The sequence below is a fragment of the Neofelis nebulosa genome, chromosome 1 (assembly GCF_028018385.1).
Source record: "Neofelis nebulosa isolate mNeoNeb1 chromosome 1, mNeoNeb1.pri, whole genome shotgun sequence".
Lineage (NCBI taxonomy): Eukaryota > Metazoa > Chordata > Mammalia > Carnivora > Felidae > Neofelis > Neofelis nebulosa.
In genome coordinates this window covers 11,432,563-11,457,032 of record NC_080782.1, presented here as the reverse complement: position 1 = coordinate 11,457,032, position 24,470 = coordinate 11,432,563, and the positions used below count along the sequence as shown (strand labels likewise).

The 24,470-nt window shown below is 45.6% G+C and overlaps 1 long non-coding RNA gene across 1 annotated transcript; it reads right to left on the bottom strand.

The window, feature by feature from the left end:
* Nucleotides 1-7,931: 7,931 nt before the first annotated feature.
* Nucleotides 7,932-9,536, bottom strand: LOC131503987 (uncharacterized). The gene is made up of 2 exons (XR_009257724.1): nt 9,230-9,536; nt 7,932-8,677 (listed from the first exon to the last, which is right to left on the bottom strand). It is a non-coding gene; the product is annotated as an uncharacterized LOC131503987 (long non-coding RNA).
* Nucleotides 9,537-24,470: the final 14,934 nt, after the last annotated feature.

Below are 24,470 nucleotides of genomic sequence, written 5' to 3'. Positions count from 1 at the left end.
TGCATGGGTGACAGCTCGTGCACTCTCTTCTCCTTCATGCTACTCTCCCATGTCCCTCCTGGTACTTCTTGGGGTTATCTCACCAATAAACTACCTGCTCTTGAATCCTTATCTCCTGGTCTGCTCCTGGGGGAGCCCAACATAAGCTAGGAAGAGAGCAAGAGGCTGAAAGAAAGGCAGAAGTCAGAATGTGGAGGGCTGGGGTTCCCAAAGCCTGGTCCCTGGAATCCCAGTGTTGCCCGAAAACCTGTCAGGGAGGATGAAAAGTCACATCATTTTTTTTACAATAGTATTAAGATGGCATTTGCCTTTTCCACCATTGTGATATCGCACTGCCAAAGTAGAAACCAAGGGTAGGCGAAATCAATGGAGCTTTAGCACGTATCAAGGCTGCACTACAATTCGTATTTTTCATGACAAGCATTTCCAAACAAATGGGAAGTTTTACTTACAAATGTCCTTGATGGAGCTGTAAAAATGATTGCTTCTTATTAAATCTCTTTTCTGGAGTATACTTTAAAAAAATTCTGTGTAATGGAATGGGCAATATGCTTAAAGTACTCTGTGCCCACCAACTCCGATGGTTGTTTTGAGGAAAAGCTTGAGTTGCCAGCTGAACTAACCTCTTGCTTCATGGAACACTATTTTTACTCGAAAAGAATGAGTGGCAGATGATCAAACTATGATTATTCATACTTGGATATCTGCCAGACACTTTCTCAAAAATGAACAAAGTGACATTATTTGTTGCCAATAATAACATTTGAGCTTCCAAGTGAAAACTGGAATTTTGGAAAAACTGTATCTGTCATGGTTAGGTTGATAGTTTCCAAATACTTAAAAGACTTTTCTGAGGGGCTCAGTCGGTTAGGCATGCCACTTCAGCTCAGGTCACGATCTCACAATTCGTGGGTTCCAGCCCCGCGTGGGGCTCTGCACTGATTTGAGGAGTCTGCTTGGGATGCTCTCTCTCTCTCTCTCTCTCTCTCTCTCTCCCTGTTTCTGCCCCTCCCTGACTCGCACTTTCTCTCTCAAATAAACAAACTTAAAAACAAAACACATGGAAGCACAGTGAGGTTAAAAAAAAAAAAGACTTTTCTAAGAAGATGGGTGGTGATATTAACAGATGTGATTTTTCGATACCATATAACTATACTGGGACAACATTTTGGAAGGTCTTCCTAACTCAGTGAACCAGTAGTTTTCAAATGACCCATCTGTGATGGTTCAAAATCCTATATGGGTGATGGGGCGCCTGGCTGGCTCAGTTGGTAGAGCATTGCAACTCTTGATCCTGGGGTCGTGAGTTTGAGCTCCATGCTGGGCGTAAAAATTACATAGAAAATCATGTTTGAGCAAAAGATCTATACAAATGGCAAAATATCCTAGTGAACTTTAACATAATAGAATATGAAAAGGTCACTGATGCGATTTCGTATTCCACATTGCAACTAACCATTAGGAAGCGACCACATGGTGAGATTGGTGCAGCAGCCAAAAAGAAGGGCCACAATGATCTGAAATACCTATAAAATGCTCCTCTATTTCCCAACTGCGTGTCTGTGTGAGACCCGCTTGTCCTCAGTTTATCGACATTGTACATCACAACAAACCGAACGCAGATGTGAGAAGCCAGTTGTCTTCCGTTAAGTCAGGCACTGAAGAGATTTGCAAAAATGGAAAACAATGCCCCCCTTTTCCCTAAACATGGTTTGTTTGGGAAATAAAGTTAGTCTTCATAAACTTATTTGTGCAAATCAACTGCGTCGCTTATCTTAATTATATTAATATGCAATGGTATTGTTATTTACTTAAAAATACATTCGTAATTGAAACTAACACTTTCTTAGTTTAAGTGCCTCACATGGTGAATGTTGATAGATATAACCCCCGTGCATAAAAACTCGTTGAGGTCCTCACCACCTCCTACAAGTCTAGAGCGGTTCTGAGATCAAGATGTCTGAGAACTTCTACTGTAGAACCTTGCCACTGAGGAGTTTTGAGCAGGTAAGTTCCAAGTCGAAGCAGATTTAAAAGATCATTCACGGTGCATGTGTGTTGGTGTGTGTGATCACAATATGTTGGCAACTTCTGTAGCAATGGAAAGCCAACAGACCTAATGGGACATCCAGTCTGTTCCATCAGTCCCTGGCAGTGGGAGACACTTCCTCAGCCCCACTCTCCAGCAGATGCACACAGAGGTCAGCTCCCTGATACCCAAGCCTTCATTTCTCTTTTTCTTTTTTTAATGTTTTATTTATTTGTTTTTGAGAGAGAGAGAGAGAGGGAGAGAGAGAATCCCAAACAGGAATCCCAAGAATTTCCATGCTGTTAGCAGAGCCGTCAGCACAGAGCTCATGAACTGTGAGACCATGTCCTGAGCCGAAATCAAGAGTCAGAGGCTTAAACGATTGAGCCCCCAGGCCAACCCGAGGCTTCATTTCTTGGTCTTCTATAACCACCTGCGAGTTGTCCGAGGCGTGCACAAAGCGTGGGGTTAGCCAGGCTCTGCTGTGTTTTTTTTTTTGCCAGCCCCGGAACGTCTCTCTCGCACCTTCCAGGAGTAGCGCTGAGCTTCTGGCCCGATCTTGGAGAGCCGGCATCACTGTGGACGCAAGAAGCCTCCAGTGCGTTTTTTTCCAAAATTCCTGGTCCCGAAAGAGACATTTCTGGTTTGTTTACTCTTTTATCTCCTTTCCAGGCTTAATGACATGAAAGCACTTCGGGGCGCCTGGGTGGCTCAGTGGGTTAAACCTCCCACTTGGCTCAGGTCATGATCTCGCCCGTCTCCGTCTCTCTCTGCCCCTCCCCGACTTGTGCTCGGTCTCTCAAAAATAATAAACATTAAAAACAATTTTATATGAAAGCACTTCATTAGCGCTAGCGGTATCAATGGAGACAGTTTTGGTAAAATGATCTGGTTTGGGAGATTTTGCATTGTGAAATTTTGCAAACTCTTCGGAAGAGGTTCTCCAAAGCAAAACGTGTTCCTTTAAAAAAAGTTTTTAAAAAAAATCTTTATTTATTTTTGAGAGAGTGACAGAGTGTGAGCAGGGGAGGAGCAGAGAGAGACAGAGACACAGAATCCAAAGCAGGCTCCAGGCTCTGAGCTGTCAGCACAGAGCCCGACGTGGGGCTGGAACTCACTGACCGTGAGATCATGACCTGAGCCAAAGTTGGATGCTCAACCCACTGAGCACCCAGGTGCCCCAAAACGTATTCCTTTAGTGTCAAGATGGGAAGCAATTGTAAGTCAGGAAAATGATTCCCTTTCCTTCCCCTGTAGACATCTGGGGGTTCTGATTCTTTCTCTGAAAATTTTATCGAATGCATTTCCTTCTCTCTTTCTACCAACACAGGTCTCTATCAGCTGCACTCGGGATGATTTATTTCTATAGCATCTCCACCAATCTCCTGGTCTCCTGAATTCCTTTTATCTACTCTACCCCGGACTACAGCCTTCCCTCGCCCTCCCGGAGCCTTGTGGCTTCTGGTTGGCTGAGGGATAAAGGTCGTTCTTCTGAACAGGGGAGGTCACACATGACAGTGCTGTTCACCTAATAGCCATGAGCTCCTCCTCAGTTCCCAGCCTCCTTTGCAGTTAGGCTGAGACCATGTGACCAGGTTGTGGTCAGTGGGAGAGGCAGGAAAGTAATCTCGCCATTTTTACACCAGGCCCTTAGAACACTTCCCGTGGTAGGGGCTCAATCGGTTGAGCATCTGACTTCGGCTCAGGTCATGATCTCGTGGTCCGTGAGTTCGAGCCCCGTGTCAGGCTCTGTGCTGACAGCTCGAAGCCTGGAGCCTGCTTCGGGTTCTGTGTCTCCCTCTCTCTTTGATCCTCCCCTGTTCACGCACTCTCTCTCTCTCAAATAAACATTTTAAAAAATTACAAAAAAAACCCTCACTTCCCGTGGTTTCTCTCTTGTCCTGCTGCTGTGACCTTGTAGCTGTGTGTGTGGGTTGAATTGTGCAATCCAGTCATGCAGGATGAAGACATTCGGGTGGGCCCTAATCCCATATGACTGGCATCCTTAGAAGAAGAGGGAAATTCGGACACAGAGGGAAGAAAGCCATGCAAAGCTAGAGGTTGGGATTATGCTGCCATGAACCCAGGAACACTTGAGGCTACCTGAAGCGGGAAGAGGCAAGGAAGGAAACTTCCCTAGTGTCTAAGGAAGGCACATGGCCCTGTGGACACCTTGGTTTCAGACTTCTGGCTTCCAGAACCTTGAGACAACCATGTCTGTCGTTTTGAGCCACATGGTTTGTGACATTTTGTTAAGGCCGCTTTGGGAAACTGATACAGGGTGCTATCCAGAGTAGTTCCTGGACAGAGGCTTTTTGCGAATGAGACACAAACCTGTTCTGTGGTAAACCGTGGAGCTTCCAGAATGTCGTTGTCTCTGTAGCACATGCTGGCTTATCCTGATGAACACGTTATCTAAGCACATTTGTAAGTAGACTCTGGTCTACCTTTTTAACATCAACTATTATTCACCCTGTTTTCCAGTGATATACTCTATGCCTCTGGGACTTATGCTCTTTCTATCTAGAATGTTCTTCCATTCTCTAATTTATCAGGAGAAACCATACCCTGTTTAAAGCCCAGCTGCGACATCACTTTCTCTGAGAAGCCTCTCTCAGAGCCCCTGGTTACTGCCTTTTGCCAAAACTTCTCGAGACCAAATACTGGTTATAATATGTTAAGATTTGGTGTGTGTGTGTGTGTGTGTGTGTAACGTCTTAGAACGTGAGTTCCTTGAAGCCAGGGAGCATACCTTTAATATTTACACCCCGTTTCTGACCTAACATTTCATTCATAGTGCCGAATTAAAGGCAGTAGTGAAATTAATTCTCAGAAGCTCATCCTAGCCTGGCTCTGGGAAGGTCAAAGGGGCCCTGCTGGTTGAGGTCTGAGATCTGACCTTGTTATTTTCCAGCAGTGATGCCCAAGATATGTCTTGGCCTCTCCAGGGATGGTGATTAATGAAGGCAGGCAGCGTGGCCTTTGTAAACACTAGGTAGGAAGTTCTGGTGGGTCTCTGAGGTCTTAAGTTCAGGCTATAATTACCTGGGTTCACCAAGTGACTGAAAGATCTAAAGCCCTATCTCTTTGGTGGGTGGTGTGTGTGCATAGTTGTGTGTGTGTGTGTGCACGCATGCTTGTGTGTGATTGTGGACAAGGGGGAGTAGGGTCTCTTAGGGATTTCAAGGGCCAGAAGTCTATGTTATTGCTTTTCTCTCTCTCTCTCATTCTTTCTTTCTTTCTTGTTTTCTTTTTTTCTGCAATTTATATTGAATTTTATTCCATTTTTAAAAAATTGAGACAATTGACATATAACATATAAGTTTAAGGCGTACGATGCATTGACTTGACACGTTTACATATTATAATATGATTACCACTGTGGCAATCGTGTCTCATAATTATCATTCCTTTTTGTGTGGGTGTGTTATTGCTTTTTCTAAGGTACCAGGCAGACAACAGGTCAGAGTTTACATTGGATTCTTCTCTTATTCCTTAACATTTTTTTGAAGAGTTAAAAACATGCAGAAATATGCAGATTAAAAACACACTCAACATATGTATAATCCAGAATTAATAAATACTAACATCGTTGGGTGCCCAACATCGTTGGGTGGTTCAGGCAGTTAAGCGTCCGACTCTTGATTTTGGCTCAGGTCATGATCCTGGGGTTGTGGGTGGGGTTCTGCACTGAGAGTGAAGCCTGCTTGGGATCCTCTCTCTCTCTCTCTCTCTCTCTGCCCCTCCTCTGCTCTCCTGCACTTGCACTCTCTCCCTCTCTCTCTCAAATAAAAAAAAAAATGCTAACATTGCTGATTTTGCTTTGTATTTTCTAAGCATAAGTGATCATTATGGACAATGCTGAGTTTTTCATTTGTTCCCTTCCACAAATCTCCTGGATGGCCCCATGTCCCTGTCACCTCTTCTATAAATTTGGTGTGTGCTCTTACAGTTTGTACTTTTGTACTTTACATACAAAGGACCCACTTATAAATATGTAGTTTTACCTAGTGTTTAAAATTAAATAGCCTGACGTGGGGCCTGAACCCACAAGCCGTGAGATCATGACCTGAGCCAAAGTCGGACACTCAACTGACTGATCCCAGGATCCCCAACCCCCCCTTTTTTTTAAAGTAAGCCCTACACCCAAAGTGGGGCTTGAACTCACAACCCCAAGATCGAGTCACCTGCTCTACCGACTGAACCAGGCAGGCACCCCGGAAATGTCCATTTTCAACTTTACCAGACAGAACCCTCATTTCCTATGGGCTGCTGGGCTCATAGCTCTCAGCAAGAGAACTGCTTACAGTCTCTTCCTGGAGGCAGCCTATATCCATGGTGGGAGAACAAAGGGGTGCGTTCATTTTGGTTGGGGAAACCCCTGAAGGGTCAGCGCAGGTCCGTAGCTCCGTGGGCTTGGCTGAAATCCCTCCTATCATGCGGACGGCAGCTCAGCGATTCTCTCTGCCCGGTCCTGCTTCCTCACACCTTTTGGGTATTGTCCCCGCCAGACTCTCTCCAGTCTCCTTCCTGTGTGCCAAGTTCCAGCTCCGAGTCCATTTCTGGGGAACTGACCTATGGCCCCAGACAGTGCCAACCTGTTTTCCAAAGTGCGTCTATTAGTTTCCACACACCAGTAATTCCTCTTTCCCCGAACCTGTGCCTACACTTTACATCCTTAAGCTTTCCATTTTGCCAATCGAATGGACGTGAAATTGAGCTGTACTGTGGTTTACAACTGCTTTCCCCTAATCGCAGATCAGATCCTTCCTCCATGATGAAAACACAGCGTGCTAGCAAGTGCAAGTTTATTCCGTGGTCCTATCCTTGCCCCGAGGAGGTGATTGCTGGGCTTCCTCTGGCCAAATCTCTCCGGTTGCCTGGTCGTGTCTGCTTTGTGCTGCTGGGTCCCTGGGCTGGTTGGGGGAAGGTGAGCTTCCTGGTTCCAGAAGTCTGGTGTGCCTGGGGAAGCAGTGTCACCCCCCGACAGCATTTCAGTTCACGGCACTGAGGTTTTACACATTTTTGCTTCTGAGGTCACAGGCAGCCAGGAACAATAGAGACGGAAAACAGTACAAAACCAGACAAAACCAAATGAACCCAGAAACCATTGCCATGCATTCACTGCTGGGGGTGCTACTGGGCAGAGTGATGCCCTTGACCAGATCAATGAAGATACAGGGGAAGATCTTGCATTGGACCCAAAGTGTGTAAGTGACTTCAGGACCAGAGACGTCTCTTGGCCTGGAGTAGCATATCAGGACTGGGTCTTTAAGGAGGTTGGGGGTTTCACAGCGGGAAATGGATGGTTTCCACTAATCACTTTAGGAACTGGGTTGGGGGAGGCTCCTGTGACACCTCCTTGTGTTTTACACAAAAGCTCAGAGGGTAACCTGGACCACTTGACGAAAGAAAAAAAATCCACTCTCACCTAAGTGTAAATTCAATAGGAAATAACCAAGCTGTGAAATATGCTTTTGGATAGTGGGCTCTGGGTCCCTGGAGTTCTTCAAAGGGATCCACGCATCCGCATGTGGGTGGGAATTTTCGTAACGAATGGTTCTAACCCATGGGCCTGACCATGTTGCTCCCTTGATTAAATGCTTCAAGGGCTTCGAACTCACTGTAACTGGGAACAGATGGGTGGTTGCCAGTGGCTGGGGGTGGGGAAATAGGGACGTGTTGGTCAAAGGGCAAAAGCTTCCAGTGTATAAGATGCATAAGCTCTGGGGATCTAATGTACAGCATGGCCACTGTAGTTAATAATTTGGTATTGTGTACTTGCAAGTTGCCCAGAGTAGATCTCAAGCATTCTCCCCACACTTGCACCAAAAGGTAACTATTGTGGCGCGATGCATATGTTAATTAGTTGGATTACGGCAATCATTTCACAATGCAGTCGCATATCAAATCATCATGTTGTACACCTTAAATATATACGCCTTTTATGCGTCGATTATACCTCAGTAAGGCTGAGGAAGAAGAAAAGGTTTCCCAGGAAGCAAAGGATAGAGTGAGATGTCCCAGTGTAGCGAATGGGACCTTCCAGCCCCAGTCCTGCGTGCTATGTTCTTCACACACCTTTGTGCTCTGCCCAAGTTGAGCTCCATATATGGAATTTCTTCCCCCTCCTTTTCTGTCTGTTCCTTCTCTTCAAGAGCCAAACAAAACCATGATTTCCTGAGTGAAACCTTGGCAGGCTCCAGGCAGGATCCGCACTGGCAGACCCCTCTGTGCTCCTGCCTCGCCTGGCCTGGGGAGCAGGACTCCCTGCTGGTGAACCGGGCTCCCGTCTCTGCCTCCGTATTTCAGGTTTGAGCACCGGGTGGGAACTACGTGTTCTCATCTTCCGGTCTCCCGAGCCGTGCCTGACACAGAGCAGACAGTCCATGAGCTACGTAAACAAGTCAAAAAGTGAACAGATGTTTGGAGACATCCTCTCAAAAATAAATAAAAATTCGTGGCTTTTTATGTAGCAGGAGGGCTCAAATCACTTGCTTGACTATCAGCTGAGGAACTTGGGTGTTAGAAGCTGTGGGCCAGTGTGGCGCCATTTTCTCTTGACAGCTGGGGACCAAGTGGTTTTCATTTAGGAATTCCTCCCCAGCATTTCTTGGAAATTTTCTCTGTTTTTCCACATCTTGAATCCTGAGGATAAAATCAGACAAGATATGGGGAAAATGAGGGAAAGCTGACAATTCTTTTTTTTTTTTTTTTTTTTTTTTTGTTTAACGTTTATTTATTTTTGAGACAGAGAGAGACAGAGCATGAACGGGGGAGGGTCAGAGAGAGGGAGACACAGAATCCGAAACAGGCTCCAGGCTCTGAGCTGTCAGCACACAGCCCGACGCGGGGCTTGAACTCACGGACCGCGAGATCGTGACCTGAGCCGAAGTTGGCCGCTTAACCGACTGAGCCACCCAGGTGCCCCAATTCTTTTTTTTTTTTTTTAAGTTTATTTATTTATTTTGAGAGAAAGAGAGAGAGAGCACACGAGAGAGAGCGGGGGAGGGACAGACAGAGGGGAAGAGCGAGACTCCTAAGCGGGTTCTGTGTTGTCAGCGCGGAGGCTGACGCGGGGCTCTAACTCATGAACCTCAAGATTATGAAACTAAGGTTTGGACTCTCAGCTGACTGAGCCATCCAGGCGCCCCAGAAAACTGATCATTCTTATGTGAGAACTGAAGCTGGACAGCCAACCTGGAGACATTGCTGGTTGGGAGTCCACTGGGCCAGGTGGGAAGCAGAAGAGGGAGCATGACACACGGGCTCGAAGGGTCAGGCGGCCACCTCTGGAAAGACAAGAGAACTTAGGAGAGAAGCTGTCACAATCTACTCAGTCAGGCTTCACAAACAGCTGGGGTGTGTGTGTGTGTGTGTGTGTGTTCCTGGCCCTGTCTTCTGTCAATGACAGGTCATTCCTGCAAATAAGAAAAACACTAGTGAGTCCACAGGCATCATGTACTTTGTACACATGCTATTAACAGGGAGACAAGAAACAGTAGGTTTGGAAACAAAACACACCCTTAAATAGCAATTTTGACAAGCGAGCACAGGGCTGTTCATCTTGCTGGGAGATCTAAATGGGGTGTTATTCCAACACCATCCTGAAGCATTTGCTGGTGTGTTCCGGTGTTCGAATATTTGATGCAGGTTTCAGTCCTTTGTAAAACTGATGATATTTTTATTGTATAAAGAAAGGAAATAAACATGTGTTTCCATTTTTTTTTCTTAAATTGTAGCCACTCATTCAAAACCATACCAACAAAATGTTATGAAAAATATATAACAGCTTCAGGTTTTAGGAATTCCTGAGAATTCCTATTTCTCCTTCTTGAATCTCAAAGATTAACATCTGCAGAGAATTTGGGAACACTGCCTGGTTCACCTGGTGAGCGGCACCAGGGGTCCCGATGTAGATTATGTAACAAGCCCCCACCAGGCTGGCATCAGAATTCAAGTGTTTGATGGGAGTGGGGGCTGCCTTGGGGTCACATTTTTATTCACCACTTGGCTTGGCTCAGATGCTAAGATCCAATACTTGGTGAAATATGGCACCTTCACTAGTGAGTCCATAGTGCCTCTGGGGAGACTCCTCACTCAAACCCCTTTGCCATTTTCAGATTTCTAGAAAGAGTCGAAGGACATAAATGCTGTGACCTCAAGGGAGGTGTAACGCTCTTCCTTGGGGCCGGAGGAACTGGACTCAGCCAGACAGTGGTCCCTCGGTTCAGGCCAGACAGAGGCGGGTCGGGGCTGGCTTTGATCATCAACCCAGAACTCTCATAGAGACTCAGCCCTTTCCGGTGTACCAAAAATTGCAGCTGCTACAATAGAGCCTGCCTCTCAGTAAGAAGACGGTGTGATGTAGAGCTGAGAGCCGGGTGTTTGAAGTCAGGCAACAGCAAGAACGAACGTCAGCTCTGCCATTCACGGTATTATGTGGCTGCTCCATTTACGCATAATGTTTATTCCACGGATGGCTGTGCGGGTGGACTGAGTAATAGTCCTCAGCGCAAGGCGTGCATCCCGGTCCGTGCAGAACACCCGGTAGCCTTCACATTTATATGAAGGATGGCTTTCCCTGTTGGATTCCTTCTCTGAGTTGATCCAAATCAGTGGGTCACATTGCTGTGGTCGTATCATTATAGACCAAAGAGTTACCTCTGGTTGAGACGGGCTGTACGTTCTCAGGTGTTAAAGCAGCTGATGAACTATAAAAACTAGGTAAGATTTCAATGGCTCCCAGGGATAAGTTGTCCGGAAAACTCACCCAGTAGCAGGCTGTGACTGGGACCACGTTCTTGCAATTCTCATCCCAGGACCTGCTGAGTCCCCATCTTTTTGTGTCTCTCTTCTCTTTCTGCCTGCCTTGTTCTTTCCCACCCTCTGCTCTTTTCTCTGTTCCTTTTCACCTTCCTCGTTTACCCTTCCTTCTCATTCATGCCATGTTTTACTCTCAACCACCCCATCTTTTTTTCCTTCTCATTCTTTGACCTGGCCTCTTGTCAGGTGTCTGGAATTTTCAGAATGTCCGTATCTTCTGTTCCGCAGCCTCTCCCTTGACCCGGGATGGTCAGATGTCACAGTAGTGGGGGTCCTGCTTGGCTTCTGTTTCCCACCAAGTTAACTCTTTGTGGAGAGCAAAGGAGAAACAACTTACTAAAGCCTGCACACATTTTTCAAATTCTTCTGAGTTCACTGATAGCCTGAATGAAAGGGAATGTACATCAACAGAAGCAGTGGGGTTGGCCCTCGGCCAGACGGGAAGTGAATTATGTTTGCATGTGCTTCTGGCACTCCAATGGCCCTCAGGTGAGGTCCTCTGTCTTCCTCATGGCCATGGGTCAGTCCCTCACTTGTCTGTAGCCCCATTCTGGCTCCTGGTGCCCAGAAATTCCAGAAATCTCCCTTCCTTTTTCTGTCCTATATCCCCAGTATCTTCTGGCCACTCAACGATTAGTTCATCTGTACTCCATCCTCTTACCCAGAGAGCCTCGATGATGACCTAGCTTCCATCCTGCTTCTTTAAAACTTTGTTCCGTGTCCCTCGAAGAGTCTGCTGATCTGCTAAATTGGGGTGGGCCTATTAGAAGCAGAACACTGTTTTTCTGGTGTTCACCCACCTCCTTGGGGCATGTCAGCAGCCCTGAGGGCATGAGGGCCATTGGAAAACACCTCTGCTCAGAAAGGTCCGCCCTCAGCCAACCTAGCTGCCATGTTCCACAAATTGGAAATTCATTTGTGTTCACAAATCTTCTTTTAAGGAATGCCTGGGTGGTTCAGTTGGTTGAGTGTCTGACTTTAGTTCAGGTCATGATCTCATAGTTTGTGAGTTCGAGCCCCGAGTCGGACTCTGTGCTCACAGCTCAGAGCCTGGAGCCTGATTTGGATTCTATGTCTCCCTCTGTCTCTGCCCTTCCCCCACTCTCTCTTTGTCTGTCTGTGTCTCTCTCAAAAATAAATAAAAACATTTTTAAAAAGCCTGAGGGCAACTTAAAAAAAAACACAAATTCTCTTTTAAAATGAAATGCCTCCTGGGAAGATTGTACACATTGTTATTACTCTAGTATCTATGATTATTATAATGTGGTCATGGGCCAGAGATGAAACTCCCAACTACAATATTGCTATTATGGGAAAGTTCCATCTACCTTACAACATTCTACCATACAATATAGGGTTTCCAGAAAAATGTTGTTGGGAAAGGGAAGGATTACTGTTTCTCTAAAATAATCTTCACTTCTTTTAATGACCCGGTAATGGATCCATTATCCCTGAATTTCAAAGTCCTCCTAATCCTATGTATTTTTGTTTAGTCTGCATTATCGCCAGCTTGTAAAACGTTTTCTTATCAAAATACTGGTTTCTGAACTCAGTCATTGTGGCAAGGGGTGTAATTTGGGGGCATTCTGGGTCTCAGGGCAACTTTGATTGGGGCAGGGAGACATACACATAGTACGATTTGAGAGGAAAAAGAGGTCCCCCTAAATCATGCTCCTCCACTGACCCTCCATGTACCCCTGAAATAGCCATAGTGTTCATTCACTGGCTCAGGCCTTGAAGAAGCTTGAACGTGCTTCAGGGTCATCCAGCTCCATGCCTTCGTTTATTTTTATGGAAGGGAAATCTGAAGTTCTCTGAGGTTGGTGTCTCAGCTAGACTCACACTGATGTAGAACTGGGTCTAGCACTCAAATCTCCTAACTGAAGAACAGGACATTTTTCACCCCTTGGTTTAGTAAGGATTGTGCGCTATTGATGGCCGTAGTCACCGGGCAAATACCATCGGGGGGGAATAATAGGTAAAACTGTTATTAACCATCCCTTGGCAGTGCGATGGCAATGTAGGACAGGAGGAAAAAGGCAAGGAAGACCACTCCTGGGAACGAATCTGGACCTAGAGCAGCACTGTCCATGAGAAACACAATGTAAGCCACATGTGTAATATTAATTTTTCCAGTAGCCACATTAAGCATGTAAAGTAACTTAATATGTTTTAATTCTAATTATATATTAGTTACTTAACTAATTTTAATAAATATATTTTACTTAATCCAACACATCCCAAATATAATTTCAATATAAAAATTGTTAACAAGATATTTTATATACTTGTGTGTGTGTGTGTGTGTGTGCGTGAACCTTCAAAATGTGGAGTGTATTTTACACATTTAGCAGAACTCAGGTAGGACCAGCCATATGCCGAGTTCTCAATAACCACATGTGGCTGGCTATTGGCTCCCATATTGGACAACACAGTTCTAGAGTACTCTATGCTGAGTCACGTACCTGGTCTCCTCGGCTGCATTAGTGTGTGGGGCCCCATAAACTGGGAGGTTCAGAGAAATCATCCTGATGCTTCATACTGTCTATATAAGGGGATCATAAAACTTACGAAGCAAACCAAGACAGTACTGAGAGTGAAAGTAAGTGGGAACTCTTAAAAATTGTGCCAGACAATAGGCATAAACCAGTGCTGAACCGACAGACCAGGACAAGTAGTCTCTCTAACTATAAAGAGACTCACATCAGAGGAGGCTTTGGCCATGGCCCTGGATGCCAGAGTTGTCGTAGGAGCTATCAGGTGGCCTTAGGTGGCCAGTGGACAGACAGCACAAGAAATGGAAGACGGCTGCATGAAGGCAGTGAAGAGGCATCAAGGGGTACCTGGACAAAGTACTTGCAATTTCACCCAGGAAGAAAGAGGCTCTGGTCAACTGTGGAAGGTACAAAAAAGAGGCAACAAGTGTAACCTGTACAACGTAAGCCTTATGTCTGACCCAAGAAGAGTCCTCGGATACTGAGAAGGCATTTCTGAGACTGGTGGTGCTAGTGGGGAAAACATGCACTTCATCCACGGCCAAGACCATCCAAGGCCAAGACCACCCGCTTAAATTAGCAGATATCTGAGCCCCTTCCAGCTTTAGATCCTAAGATAACATTAAACTATTGCTTGCGGGAAATGTTCCAAAGATGAAAAAAAGAAAAAGTTTTAGCCAGATGAAAATCTATTGTAAACATTTGTTCAAGGCTAAAACATAAACCTTGAAGGAAATAAGAAAAAAAAAAAAGTCAATTTAGGTATTGGTACTGTTGGATTAGCATATTTTATTTTTGTAGGGTTTGAAGAATTACCACGAGAAAGAATCTTTCCCAGCAGGTTTTTGTCACAAATGTTGTTTAAAAGACAACAACAACACAACAGTTTGTCTTGAGTGTATATCTGAAGGAGATGATGTTATTTCATGTGTTAAATTAAACCAAATATTTTCGGGTATAAGTTAATTGCTATTGTAAAATAATACCAAAGCAAGCATCTACATTATGCATTGTGTTTTCCTGGATTTTCTCTTTAAATTAGCTGAGGCTTTCATCTTTTTTACAACAAAAAGGATACTTTGAGTATTCAGCTGATATTCATCAAAACGGGTAAGATAATTTCTGCCAATTAGCAGCAGCTGGTGAGTGAAAGACAACCTGGCCGATAGGAGATTGGGATTCCAGTTCCAATTTTGATTACATTAACAGCCCGATAGAGAGCGAATTGCTTAACCTCTTGGAGTCCCAGGTAAGACTAAAGAATCAGGCTCCTTTCTGTTGCAAGTGATAGAAACAGGAATCAAGATGATGTAAGCAGTAAGGACATCAGGCATCTCACATATGAGGAAAGCTGGAGGCGCAATGGCTCTAGGGGGAGTTGATTGCGAATCACCAAGGCCAGGTTCTGTCAGCTCGACCATCCCGCGTCATCGTCATTCTCAGGCTGGTATTGGAAGAGGAAGGCTGCAGAAGTTCCAGATGTTCCATCCAGACATCGACAACAAGAGATCCTTTCTTCCTGTAGCTTTTCTTGGATCACCCTTAAGATGTTTCTTCACATCCCATTGGCTAGGGTCGGTCACATGCCCATTCCTGAATCGCTTGCTGGCCTGAGAAATGAGGTTACTCTGATGAACTCAGACACATCATCTGGGGTGGAACTGATGATGTAGAGCCACCCCAGTAATCCCAGATATCTACACAGATCAATTTAACTGACCTCTCCGAGCCTCGGTTGCTGGGTCTGCATAACGAGGCTAATGATATCTATTTCACAGAGTTGGGGGGAATTTCACGAAATAAAGCTGAGAAGCATGAATCATGGTGTCTATCAGAAGAGCAGATTCTCAATAAATGACAGCCATGTGGAGATGTTTTCAAATTATTGTTTAGAAAACTTCAAGTCTCAACACATTCAATAAACTTGAGTCAATGGATATTCAGGAAGCATTTACTGTAGGAAAGATATTGTGCACCTTCATACCACATTCTCAATTTATAATGGTGATACGTGCCTACAAGTGCCTATTTATGGTTTCCTTCATGCTCTTTAAGCTGGATTCGCGGTGTGTTCCCTGAGCTACGAAATGAGGAAAGTATCTCCGATTGCCAGAAGTGGAGTAGTGTCAGCAGAAGGGAGGTGAGGACTGTGTCTAAGAGTCAGTTGGTTGGGCCAATACCACAATTACTAAATGTAGCTGTGTGATTTTATGATTCTATGTGTAACTGTGCGTATGTGTGGGTGCACACGGCTGTGCACACGAGATGTAATTTCACACCCGGCATAGACATCTTTGGCCTTTATTTTTAGGTCGACTTTGTTGAGATATAATTCACATGCAATAAAGTGCACCCATTTTAGGGATACACTTTGATGAGGTTTGATCAATGTATACACAGGTGCTGCCACCACCGTCACAACCAAAATGTAGGCAAGTTCCTTCATCCCAGAAAGCTCCCTAAGGCTCTTCTCCGCCAGCTTTAGGTGACCGTTGTTTTTCATGGCTCCCATACGGTGCTGAGCTATGCTGGGACACCCCGGGACAAATGAACATGTTAAAACTTCACAAGGACCATGAAGATGTTAAAATTTCGAGGGAGACATGCATGGAGACTTCTGTTGGGCACCTCGAGGACCACTATCGCGAAGTTGTCTGGAACCAGCTACTTAATACCTGGAACTGTTAGGCATTTCTTTTGGGTTACGTGCCATGGAAAAATGACCCCAGACACCAGTGATAACATTTTCTAGCCTCATCCATGCTGTTGCACATGACACTGTACAATTCCTTTATATTGCTGAGTATTTTAATGGAACACAGTTTCTCTGAAGAACACTGCTCCCCATATCCACGTGCAAATCTTTTGAGTACGTATGTTTGCATTTTTCTTGGGTGAAAAATCTAGAAGCAGAATTTCTGGGTCACATGTGAAGTGTATGTTTAATTTTTTCAGAAACTGCCAAAGCACAATTTTACACCCCCAGCTGCTGCATTTCCTTGCCAACATGGTATTGCCAGCCTTTTTAATTTTAGCCATTCTAGTGGGTGTATGGTGTTAACTCATTGTGCTTTTAATTTGCATTTTCCCAATGACTAATGATGTTGAGAATCTTTTCATGTGCATATTGGCCATTTGTATATCTCTTCAGTGAGAGCGGTTGCAATCTTTTCCCCATTTAAAAAAAAAATTGGCTAGTTTGACTTCTGATTGAGTTGTAAAAATGTATACATGTTCTTAAGACAAATCCGTTGTTTCCCTTGGTCTGCACTTGGACTTTTCATGGTCTTAACAGTATCTTTCAAAGGACAAAAGCTTTCAACTTCGATGAAGTCTATTTTATCAATATTTTCTTTTATGATTTGTGCTTTTCTCTGTCCTGAGAACTTTTTGTCTACTCCAAAGTCACAAAGATTTTCTCGTTTTTTTAAAAGGTATTTTATAGTTTTAGCTTTTACTTTAGGTTTGTGACTCATCTGAGTTAGTTTCTGCAACATGTGAGGTAACGCTGGAGGCTCATTTTCTTCTTAATGGATATCCAGCTGTTCAAGCAGCATTTATATGGGGGAAAGACTATCCCTTCCCCGCTGAATTACCTTGGCATCTTTGTTAAATATTAATTGACTATATTTATGTCAGTCTGCTTCTGGACTCTCTCTTCTTTTCCATTCATCTTATGACTGTCCTCTGTCAATACCACACTGTTGATTGCTGTAACTTTAGAGTAGTCTTAAAATCTAGGCAATGTAAGTTCTTCAAGTTTGTTCTTCCTTTTCAAAAATGTTTTGGCTAAATTATGAGTTCTTTGCATTTGTATCTACACTGTAGAATCAACATGACATTTCTAAAGAAAAACCTGCTATGATTGATAGAATTTTTCTTGAACATGAATGAGGCTGTTGGGCCAACTCATGGTGTTTGCTAGCCTTGGGAGTAATAAAAAATAGAATACAAAGTATTAATAGTATTAACCAAAGATAGGCAGAGATTAAAAGGACAATGATCAAGTTGCAAGATGGTGTCTGTGGCTCCCCACAGCTAAGGGAGCCAAACTGTCCTGGATTCTTGTCCTGTTTTCTCCACTGTCTTACAGTGTGCCATTAGGACAAGTGGACCCCAACATGGATTTTACAGTTTGCCATAAGGATCAAACAAGATCTCTCCAGCTACCTCCTGGGTAAGAGGTACCTCACTTCCAATGAGTCCAAAATGGAACCCCTGTTTTCCTTCTAAACTAATTCTTCCTTTGGGGTTTTCTGTCTTATTAACCAAACCCTAACTCACCACCATCTGCTCCGGAAGATATGTGCTTTTCTTTGCAGCCCAGAATCTTTCGAACACTCTTTTCACATTTTGATTTTTCCTCAACATAGAACCCAAATATAAAAATGAAACCCACTATTTCCCAGCCTCCTTTGCTGCTAGGACCAGACGTGTGACATAGAGTCCACCAATTGGATGCATCAGCAGGGACTTTGATTCCCAGCATTGCTGTGTGAGGGAAGAGGCAGGACTGGGCATCCCCATCCTGTATGGACAACCTCCTTCTGGGGTTTTCCTTGCTGTCTTCCCAGGAGTTGTCCCTTGCAACTCAACCCAGAACCTGATCCTTTCTTCCTTCCAAAGATTCTCTTAGGCAGCGAATATCCCATTATAATCCTCTTTCTTTCTAAATTAGCTACAGCAGATTCTACTGCTACAGTTCAATCTCCAGAGAGGCACCCTATAAACAGTACATTTTAAGGACGGAAGCCATGTGCCCCGCCCTGACCCCCTTTTCTCTGTCTCCACCATGGCCAATCACTTACTAACTTTTCCTTATTATGCCCCTGACACTCCAAACATCCAAATCCGTCTGCTTCTCTCCTCCTCCATTCTCTTGGCCCCATCTCAAACCACCACTGTCTCTCCTCTGGACCTTAACAGTAGCCTCCAGCGGGTCTCTCCTTCCACTCTTAGTCCCTCCCTTCCAGGCTCATCCTCATATTGTATTCAGAGTCATCTTTGAAAAAAGGCAGATCCACTATTATCATGTTGTTGCTTAAGACCCTTCAAGGGCTCATTCCTGCTCTCAGTGTACAGTTGAAAATCTTTAAACCAGTTTATCCACTTCTGCCTAATCTGTCACCTGCCTCTCTCATCAGAGCCATCAGGCGCCATTCTCTCTTCCCTCTGTCTCCAGCTACACGGGCTTTCTTTCCGTGCCTTGAATGGGCCAGCTCTTTCTCACCCCAAGGCCCTCCCCCATTCACTGCTCTTCAGAGCTGGAGCACGACCCAGTTCTGCGGCCAATGGCTCCATCAGGTCCTAGCCTCTGCTGTGTCCTTCGGAGAAGCGCTAGACCTTCACAGCACTTCACACAGTTGTAATTAAATCGCCCTGTGCTTGATGGGGTGTGCAGTGCAGCATAGATCGTAAGGGGCGGGTTTTATAGCAGACTGTACTGTAGATCCGGGTTCTTCATTTCCTGTGTGTGTGTGACTTTGAGGACATTACTCATCTGCGAAACGGGCACAACAATAGCACTGTACTTACATCTAAGATTTGTTGTGCTTAGAACAGGGCTTGGCATATTTTCTTATAAAGGACAAGGTAGCAAATGTCTCTGTCTCAATTATTCAGCTCTGCTGCTGTAGTATAAAAGCAGCCATAGGCAATAATCTATAAACGAGGGGGTATGGCTGTATTCAAATAAAACTTTATTTACAAAAACAGATGGTAGGCCAAATTTGGCCCACAGATTGTAGTTTGCCAACCCTGGCTTGGAATAGGCTTGACACAGAGCATGTGCTCAGCGAGTGTCAGCTGTTATTATCAATTATTTAATTTCTTTATTTCCTATTAGAATAGTAGCTTCGCGAAGGCGGGAGCTTTGTCTCTCTTCTTCGGTGCTATGTTCTCAGTGCCAAGCTCGGTGACTAGTGTATGGTAAAGACTCAGTGAATGCAGACTTCATGAATGGGTGCGTCAACAATGTAGCCCAGAACCCAGGGCAGAGCTGGTGCTCAGAAACCATTGGATTTCTTCACCTCCTTCTTGTTTAAGAACAGTACTATTAACTCAGTTTTTTAAAGTTTATTTATTTTGAGAGAGAGAGAGAGAGAGGAGCAGAAAGAGAGGGAGAGAGAGAGAATCCCAAGCAGGTTCCATGCTGTCAGTGCAAGCCCGACTCGGGGCTCGATCCCAGGAACCGTGAGATCATGACCTGAGCTGCAATCAAGAGTCGCCACCCAGATGCCCCACTGTTAACTCATTCGTAACAGGGCATATGTTTTGAGAGTTTTTCAAAATTAGAAATGGGGGACTTGATTTCCTTGGCATAGTTTTCCAAGGGCAGAATTTTCTAGTTAAATAACATGACTTTTACGGCTCTTAATGCATGCCAATAATGTTTCGCATTATAATAACAACAGAACTTACAGGGAGCCTACCAGAGGCCAGATGTTTTAATATAACCCTTTAGTCTTCAGAACCCTATGAAGCAGACGTTGTCCATTTATAGCTGGAAAAGCTGACCTTTAGAAGGTTAACCATGTCGCCAACAACTAGTTGTCAGACCCAGAAATTGGACCCATGAGCACTGGCTCCAAGTTCTACCCTCCTTCTGCTAAGCTGCACTGCTCCTCATATCACCCAAGTGTTTCTCGCAGGGGCTGACAGCTAAGGCTTCCTTACTAGCCCTACGTGTTACCATTTCAAAAACATCGCTTCCTAATTCACTTGGCAAAAATCCATAATGATGAAAACAACGGCAGCTGTTGTGGGAACCAGTTTGGCCATTCCTTGGCAAGTAAAACATAGAATTACCCTATAACCCAGCAACTCCATGCCTAGATACCCAAAAGACATGAAAACAGGATTTCACACAAAAACGTTGTAGAGAACGTTCATAGCAACATTACTCGCCATAGCCCAAAAGTGGAAATGACCCAAAGGCCCATGAACAAATGAACGGAAACACAAAAAGAGGCATATCCGTACGATGGAATATTATTCGGCCATAAAAAAAGGAATAGAGTTTTGATAGATGTTACAGTGTGAGTGAACCTCGAAGACATGCTTGGGAAGAAATCAGACACGTTAGGTCACATCTCGCGTGATCCCCGCTGTACAAAATATCCAGAATAGGCACAGAGACAGAAAACAACTCACGGCAGCTAGGGGGGCGGGGGAACTGCGGAGTGAGAGCTAACAGGGCTTTCTTTCTTTCTTTCTTTCTTTCTTTCTTTCTTTCTTTCTTTCTTTCTTTCTCTTTTTTAAAGTTTATTTTACTTATTTATTTCGAGAGAGAGAGAAAGAGAGAGAGAGAGAGAGAGCAGAGGAGAGGCAGAGAGAGAGGGAGACAGAATCCTAAGCAGGCTCCGCACTGTCAGCGCAGAGCCTGATGCAGGGCTCGAACTCACAAACCCTGAGATCACGACCTGAGCTGAAATCAAGAATCAGACCGGATCCTTCACCGACCGAGTCACCCAGGTGCCCCCAAGGTTTCTTCTTGAGGTGATAAACATACTCTGGGGTTAGCATGAAGGCCATCCCGTCCCTGAACGACGCACTTGACCATGTTCGCTTTTGTGTTATGTGTGTTTGACCACAATGAGAAGAGCCCGTAACGAAAATGGAATCCAGGAGGGAAATAATTTTTCAGAAGCATCCACATCTAGGTACTTTCTTACCTCTTCTCATGCCTTACTTACACCAAACGGCCTCCAGACAACCTCTGTGGGCTGCTGACGTTAGCGTCCTCTGGACCTGAGGACACGGATGCTGCTGGCCCCAGCCATGTCATACCTGCTGCTCCCCCGTCCCAGGCCCTGGCAGACAGAGGCAGGCTTTCTGCTGCCACAGGAGGCTTTCTGGGAACCACATGGCTTAGCTCTAAAGTGCCCTGCGAGCCTCTTTCTCCTGCGAGTGAGGAAGAAGGCCGGGGCTCCGTGGGCTTCCTCCGGAGTCGGCCTCGACCCCCACGACAATCTTTTTCTCCAACCTGCAGGGTTTCCTTGGCAACCAAATGAATAGTCAGTCACTCACCGCTTTTCAACGCTTCAACTTATTAATGCTTGTTCAGTTTGGAACAGTTTGTCTTACTTGAAAAGAAACTGCAGAAGCTGCACTTTTGTTGTTGCTAATTTTTTTTTTCAACCTGGGTTCCTGCCAGGCTTTTTAAAGGGCCCATACAGATTTCGCCTCCGAATGCTCGAGCACACGGTTACCCAACCCCACAAGGCGTGTGTACTGTGCGTCACGTATTCTGGAGAACCACCGATGTCACCCGCACGGGGATCCCTGAGGTAGATATGGTTATTGTTCCCATTTTACAGAGGAGGAAACTGAGGCCCAACGGTGGGTCAAGTATCTTGTCCAAGTCAACAGGCGGTACCATTTTTAGGCTCTACTGCAATTTCTTCGAACCCTGTATGGGGTGCTTGCACTTTCTCGGGAGGCCCCTGGAAGGAGGGGGGCTCAGCACGAAGGGGTGGGCTCTCGGCGATGAGGGGCTGGCACTGTTGCAACGTGGAGGTAGAGAGATTTGGGGGAAGGAAGCCTTTCAGTACAGCTCCTCAGGTCCCACCATCTGGGGGTATTCTGAGTTCCACACATAGAATGTCCCTGTTTTCACTGACCTTGACATGTGACAGACGCATCTCACAAGCGCGGACGCTGGGGTCAGGCGGAGCTGGGAACGAATCCCCCGCCTGTCACTTAGTCACCGGGAGAATGACCTCGGAAATTCTTAAGGTGAACATGGCTGAAGCGGGAGGGAGTTTTTCTGAGGACGTGGGTGACTGGACGGGATTCTGGAATTGACTAGGGTCGCTCAGCCCTGACACTAGCGACATTCGGGGCCACATCATCCTTCGTGGCGAGGGGCTGTTCGTGCATCGTAGGATGCTGCGTGGTACCTGGCTTCGACCCACTAGAGGCCTGAAGTAGCATCTCCCCCAGAATGTGCCCCGGGGGTTAAAACTGCCCCTGCTTGAGAACCACTAGATTAGAGGACCTAAAGCCCATTTGGAGATTATTTTGATTCCCTCCTATGATCTCAGCATATGGAGCGATTTTAAGTAACGTCAGCCCTTTTATGCTGAGTGGGATCCGAATTCAGAGTCACCATCCAGATATGCCGAAGGGTAACCAGACCTCTGGAATTTGCTAGAAGCGGCCTTTTCCTTTCAGTGGGAACAACCTCCATAACAGCTTTGCTCCATTTCCATGCGGAAGAGCAATCTCACCACCCAGAGTAATTCTGTGTTTTCTGGTTAAAAGCAAAAGTGTCTTTCGGGTGAATTTCTCTATCACCTCAAAGTTCACGGTTCCGTCAGGCCTTTCCCACCTACACGACCTCTCCTCTCACCTCCCTCCTCCCTGAGAAGTCCCTGGGGCAGGGAGAAGCTTCTGGAACATCAGGGCGCCCACGGAGGGCAGCTGGTTCTCTGAGCTGGCCTGGGAGGAGAGGTGTGACTTCCCGCGTGGTCCCTGGGTGGGGTCTTATCGTCCTTTCTGTGCATAGCGTTTGCTCCCGGGAGCTCGGCGCCCTCCCCTTGCTGCCTGGGCACCCTGCCCCAGCCCTCTGGCTGCTAGCTCTGGGCGGTCCCCCCAGGCCTTCTGCATTCCTTGCGCCAGTCCAGATGGCCCTTAGCAGACCCCAGATGGAATTCTCAGTTACCGCTTGGCCACTCTGGAGCTGTGGGAATGTCCCTGGATCTCCACCGAGCTGGGTAGGGTGTGGTGGCTCTCTCAGGCCATGCTCTCGCCACGCCTTCCCTATGACCCCTTCTCCCCTCTCCCAGCCGCGTATTCTCAGGCTGCCTCCTGCCCGGGTTCCAGGATGGACGTGTGGCACTGTTCACCAATCTTGCAACTGCATCTCTGGAGGAAAATGGAAACAGCTATTTTAGTATTTATCTCGCATGATGCTGATTTCAAGGTTTTCAGAATTGACTTTATCATTGGCTCTAGTGCCCCACTCTAACAATCCTTCAAGGCCACGAGGGCCACATTCCATTGAACTTACCATCAGTAATTTACCTCATCCCTCTTGGGCCCTCACTACCTTCCTCACCCAGCTCGAAGTCCATTCGCAGTCAGCTGTAAATACCTCTGTGCCTTCTCCTCTCTCACTTCATTGCACTCAGTTTTCCAGAGATACAGAACCATCAGGATGTGTATATATATAAAGAGATTTATTTTAAGGAATTGGTTCACATGATTATGGAGGCTGACGAGTCCAAAACCTGCAGGGTGGCCTGGTTAATGTTTCAGTTCCAGTACCAAGGTCATTTGTTGAAGAACTCTATCTTGCTCAGAAAAGAGCAGGCTTTGTGCTACTGAGGCCTTCAACTGATGAGGTGAGGCCCACCTACCTTATGGAGGGTAATCTGTCGTACCAAAGTTTCCTGATTTTAATGTAAACTTCATCCAAAAACACTGTCACAAAATGTCTAGAACAATATTTGACCAGATTGCTAGGCGCTGGAGCTCACTAAGTTGATATAAAATTTACCATCACGGTTGGCTAAACCACAACCTTGGTGAAACCCACTTGCTATCTGCTCTGAGCCTGTTCCCACATAGCTGGAGGCAGAGGGGGCAAGATGTTCAACCAGATTTAATTAAAAATGAATGATTGAGGAGCGCCTGGGTGGCTCAGTTGGTTAAGCGTCCGACTTTGGCTCAGGTTGTGATCTCACGGTTCGGCGTTCAAGCCCTGCAGCGGACTCTGTGCTGACAGCTCAGAGCCTGGAGCCTGCTTCCGATTCTGTGTCTTCCTCTGCTTGCATTCTGTCTGTCTGTCTGTCTGTCTCTCTCAAAAATAAATAAACATTGAAAAAATGAATGATGGATTCATTCATCCATCAATGAATGATGGTCCCCTGAGTGACTCAGTTAAGTGTCCGACTCTTGATTTCAGCTCAGGTCTTGATCTCAGGGTCATGAGATCGAGCCCTGCGTTGGGCTCTGTGCTGGGTGTAGAGCCTGCTTAAGATTCCCTCTCTTTCTCTTCCTTTCCCTCCCTCTCCTGTGCATGCTCTCAGAAAAAATTAGGAAATAAATGATCAGTTCAGTAGCTCTCACTGCAGTCAAACAGTTGTCCTGTATCCCCTGGTCCAGGCACATCCCGC